Source organism: Nycticebus coucang, chromosome 10 (genome assembly GCF_027406575.1).
Source record: "Nycticebus coucang isolate mNycCou1 chromosome 10, mNycCou1.pri, whole genome shotgun sequence".
Classification (NCBI taxonomy): domain Eukaryota; kingdom Metazoa; phylum Chordata; class Mammalia; order Primates; family Lorisidae; genus Nycticebus; species Nycticebus coucang.
This window is the reverse complement of record NC_069789.1, coordinates 10583178-10589050: the sequence shown is the minus strand read 5'-3', so window position 1 is coordinate 10589050 and position 5873 is coordinate 10583178.

Sequence of the window (5873 nt, the reverse complement as noted above, 5' to 3'; positions counted from 1 at the left end):
GCACAGAGAAGCAACTTGGAAAGAAGCACTGTTAAACTAAAGTAACCATGGCATTCAAATAAAATCATATTTGGAACTCTTAGGTGACTCATTTTGTCTTAGTTTAAAAGTAGTTCTGCTCTCATTATCTAAGTGTGTATAAAGATAGCTAGATTCCTAAAATATTTACATGTTGCCAATTATTTTCAGTTGGTCAGCATGCTATCTCATATTTAGTCTGATGGTTATATATTGGACCATGTAAGAATATAATCACATCAGCTTAATAATTACATACCATTGAGGGGAAGAATCAAAAGAACTTTGGGGACAGAGTCAAGATGACTGACACCACAGACCCTGAAGGGGCTCTGGATGCAGAAACCCTGGACTAGCAAAGGGCTGTAGTGAGATGTGGGACTGGTCAAAAGGATTGAGTGGAAATTTGTATATGGAAGAGTTAACACCCCTATCTTGTTAAGAAGAAAGCCTGACAACTTGGCATCAGCTCCTCTGGAAAAAGTCTGGAGGGTCTTCTCGAAAGAAAGGAAATGATCCTAAATTAAACAATCTTACATTCTGGCTATTAGGAATATCCTCTTCCAGCATACTAGTTAGCTCTCTACTCATTCATCCCAAAGTAAGGCCTATCAGTTAACAAACTTCCCCCAAGAATGCAGAGTTTTATATAGATTTCTAGTGCCTTAGTCTTATGTGAAGGACCAACCAATGATCAATCACCAGATATTTGAAAAAATAATGTGACATAAAAACAAAGACCAGGCAGGGCGTGGTGACTCACACTCTCTGAATGTGTATCTATGTATATATACACATACATACACATGTATATGTATATATGTATATGAATTTATTTTTATTTTATAATGTGTATATATGTATATACACATACACACACACGGATATGTATTTATATATATGGATTTATTTTGATGGGTTATTGGCTCATGTGAGTATGGAGGCTGAAAAGTCCCATGAACTGCCATTTACAAACTGAAAACCCTGAAAGCTGGTGGTACCACATATGGTTCCAGTCCAATCCAAAGATATAAGAACTAGGTGGGGGGGGGGTCAATGGGAGTAGGTCTCAAGTCCAAGTTTGAAGGCCCAAGAACTAGGAGTGCACATGTCAAAGGATGGGAAAAGAAGGGTGTTCCAGCTCAAGCAGAGAGAAATTCCCCCTTGCTCTACCTTTTTTTTATTTTTTATTTTTTTGAGGCAAGTTGTCACTCTGTCACTCAGGACTGAGTGGTGAGATCATACTTAATCTAAAAAAAAAAAAAACAATAACAAGGTCCTAATCCTGCCTAACATGATATGAAAATGCACTAATCCCAGAGCGTTTGGCTCCAAGAAGAGGAGGTAAAGTCTTTGAATAATGGTTACTCTTTTCCTGATATCCTATAACTTAAATACTGTGGTGTTAAACTAACAACACTCAAATATTATGTATAAAGTCTGTACATCTTATGTCATATGGTAAAGGAATAAAAAGGGAAAGAAAACAAGTGTTTTTGCTTAATATATGTGTGTATACACACACATACAAACATATTCATTAAAAAATGAGGACATACAACAATTACAGTCCTAGTTTTTGTAAATGGTTACACAGTTGTAGCTAGTATTTATAGCTACTTTCTTCTACTGTCTTTTGCCTTCAGCAAACAACTCAGCTGGTCGTGATTCTTTACCTGGCAGAGTAGCCTAACTCTTGATTCCTAAAGTGTCTGCTCATTAGCAGTCTTGCCTGGATTTGTTTGTTGTTTTCTATGGACATTAATCACTGGATATGGTAATCCTAAAAGGCTCCCTAAGACATCTGTAATCCAGATGTATTCTTGCTTACCTCCATTATAGAGTAGGTTCAATTTTTAGTCCAAATCAATCACCCCAACCAGCTATAAAACTCCCTCCTTAGTTGGTTGACTTAGAGGCATGAGGAGCCCAAAATGGCAAGATGGCAGTCTTGAGTTCCAGTTCAATGGAATCCTTGTGTCTGTTGGCAGAAGCAGTCTCTCTTTAGAACTAATACCTGTAAGCCAGCAGAGCATAAAATCCTGGGAACAAGAAGCAAAAAATGTTGCTAATGGGTCACTGGTGGTAATAGTGAGTCACTCTCATTTCCAACCCTTGATTCCTGGGATCTGTGAATCCTGGCTATTGAAGAAACATGTGGCTCAGGATGTGGTTCTGGAGAACCTTGCCCCTGCCCTTCCATATAGTTGGTACTGTAAATGATTCTTCAAAAGACCATTCCACAGTTCTGTAGAGGCACCTGATTCTGGATGGTGGGGAACATGCTAAGACCAATACCTTCCATGAACATAGGCTCATTGTTGCACTTCTTTTGCTGTGAAGTTGAATTCCTTAATCTAAAGCAATCCTGTGTGGAACACCATTATAGTGGACAAAGCATTCTATAAGTACATAGATAGTAGTTTTGGCAAAAGTATTAGGGAAGGAAAATCCATATCCAGAGTGTCATTCTGGGAAGTAAAAAACACTGCCCCTTCCCTGGAGGAAGCACTCCAATGTAATCAGCCTGCCACCAAGCAGCTGTCTAATTATCCCAGGAAATGGTGGCATACAGGCTTAGTGTTGGTCTCTGCTGCTGGTGGATTGGGCACTCAGTGGTAGCTGTAGCCAGGCTGGTGCTGGTGAGTGGCAAGTCCAATTTGATGAGTCTTTGCCACCATGGCTACTTGGAGTCCATTGGATAATGATGGGGTGGCTGGAGAAAGAATCTACTAATATCCACAGAATGAGTTATCCTATCCATTTGATTATTGAAATCCTTCTCTGTCCCATTCAGATGGGACACAAATATCTTTGTGGTTTTTACCCATTCAGAGAGTTGTATCTATATGCCTCTTCCCCAGATTTCTTTGTCTCCAATTTTTTTTTTTTTTTTTTGTAGAGACAGAGTCTCACTTTATCGCCCTTGGTAGAGTGCCGTGGCGTCACACAGCTCACAGCAACCTCCAACTCCTGGGCTTAGGCGATTCTCTCGCCTCAGCCTCCCGAGTAGCTGGGACTACAGGCACCTGCCACAACGCCCGGCTATTTTTTTGTTGCAGTTTGGCTGGGGCGGGGTTTGAACCCGCCACCCTCGGTATATGGGGCCGGCGCCCTGCTCACTGAGCCACAGGCGCTGCCCTGTCTCCAATTTTTTAATCATGTTCATTCCAAGTCTTTGACCATCCACCCAAATCATTGGCCCATGAATGGATACTATTACACACCTGGAAATTTCTCCTTTCAAGCAAAGTGCACAACCAAGTGTACTGCTCAAAGCTATGCCCCTTGGGAGAATTTCCCTTTGCCACTGTCCTTCAGGGATGAAACAAAGAGGAGTTGAAGTGCTTCGGCTGTTCACTTTAGGAAGTGCCCACATATCATGCAGAACCATCTGTAAACCAGGACCAAGTCTTTTCCTGTGTCAGTTGACTGTAGGACACTCCTCATGAGGCTATAGGTGCAGGATGAGGGAGAGAAGGCCAAACAGCAGGAGTGGGAACCTTAGGCATTTGGACCACTTCTTCATGTAACTTACTTGGGATTTTAGGACTCATTAGGGCCTGTTTATGTATATAACACTTCTGTTTGTTAATGGAATGTTGAATTGCTGGACACAACCAACTTTATGATTTGGTGAGTCAGATAACATCTATTTTGTGATGAGCAGCTAGGTGACTTGGTGGCCCATGATCAAGCATTCTTTCTCTATTAAAGCCCAATAGAAGGCTAAGAGTTATTTCTCAAAAGGAGAGTTGCTATCCAAGGATGATGGCAGAATTTTGCTCCAAAATTCTACAGGCCTGGGGTGTAATTCACCTATGTGGACCCAGCAAAGGCTCTAAGTAGCATCCCTGTCTGCCACTGACAAATCTACTCAGTCCGACAGCCCAAGTGGCAGAGCAGCTAGCACAGCAATCTGGGCCTCTTGTAAAGCCTTGTCTTGTCCTTGGACCTACTCAAAACTAGCAGTTCTTTGTGTCACTTGGTAAATGGCCCCAAATCCAAAGAGGACCCACTAGGCATTATGCCTCTTTCTGGGTTATAGGAGGGGCCAGGTACAACACTTTAACCTTCACCTTAGAAGAGATATGTTGACATGGCCCACACCAATGGACCCCTGGAAATTTCACTGAGGTGGAAGGACCCTGGATTTTACTTGGATGTATTCTTCACTCTTTGGGATGCTAATATCTTGCCAATATGTCTAGAGTCATTGTTACTTCTTGCTCACTAGGTCCAATCAGCATAATGACATCAATGTAATGGACCAGAGTGATACCTTATGGAAGAGAAAGGAGATCGCGAACCAACTTAGGACATAGGGCTGGAGAGTTGATATACCCAATTAGGACCGTGAAAGTGTATTGCTGGGCTTGACCACTGAAAGCAAACTGCTTCTGTGGGCCTTAATGACAGGCTTGGAGAAAAAAGGCATTTACCAGGTCAATAGCTGCATATTGTGTAGCAGAGGATGTGTTAATTTGCTTAAGCAATGAAACACATCTGGCACAGCAGCTGCAATCAGAGTCACCACATGGTTAAGCTTATAAAAATCCACTGTCATTCTCCAAGATCCATCTGTCTTCTGCACAGGCCAAATAGAAGAGTTGAACAGGATGTCGTGAAAATCACACCCCCTGCATGTTCCAAGTCCTTGATGTTGGCACTAATCTTTGCAATCGCTTCAGGAAGGAAGTATTCCTTTTGATTTACTATTTTCCTAGGTGGAAAGAGTTCTAATGGCTTCCATGTGGTCTTTCTCACCACAGATCGGGTAACCAATGTGGGGATTCTGCCAGCTGTTAAGTATTATTCCAATTATGTATTTTGGAACAGGGGAAATAACCTCAGTATGTATTCAGGGACCCACTGTGAGATGGACTTGAACCGAAACACCATTGATCCCATGACCTTTGTAAATCCTTACTGTATTTGAAAGACCACAGTGACATCTTCGGCCTCCTGGAATTGGTGTCAGTTCAGAGCCAGTGTCCACTAGTCAATAAAAAGTCTATTTCCTTTCCCCAATGTCACAGTTACTTTGGTAAAAGCCCCAAGATCCTTTAGGGAAAGACTGAGGGAAAGGCCAGCAGTGTACATTTTTGGTGGTGTACCAGGGTCCTTCCTTGATGATAAATCTATTCTCTTTCATTCAACAGGTTCTGGTCCTGTCAACTGGCTCACATCTGTAAATTGATTACATGGCCATGACTTTTTTTTTTTAGAGACAGTCTCACTTTGTGCCCTTGGTAGAGTGCTGTGGCATCACAGCTCACAGCAATGTTCAGCTCTTGGACTTAGGCGATTCTCTTGCCTCAGCCTCCTGAGTGGCTGGGACTACAGGTACCCACCACAACACATGGCTATTTTTTGTTGCAGTTTGGCTGGGGCTGGGTTTGAACCTGCCACCCTCATTATATGGGGCCAGCGCCCTACTCACTGAGCCACAGGTGCTGCCCCCATGACTCTGTTTTTATGATTCAAGTTAGGTATTTGTTCATTCAACTTAGAATTTTTTTCTGCTTAGAGATGAAGCAAGAATTTGGTAGGGCTGGGTGTGGTGGCTCACACCTGTGGAACTCTGGAAGGCTGAAGCGGGTGGATTGCCTGAGCTCAGGAGTTTGAGACCAGCCTGAGCAAGAGTGAGACCGTGTCTCTTAAAAACAGTCGGGCATTGTAACATGCACCTATAGTACCAGTTACTTGGGAGGCTGAGGCAAGAGGATCACTTGAGCCCAAGAGTTTGAAATGGTTATGAGCTAAGATCCCACGGCACTCTACCCAGGGTGACAAAGTGAGACTCTGTCTCTAAAAAAAAAAAAAAAAAAAGAATTTAGTAGGCTCCTTGTCTA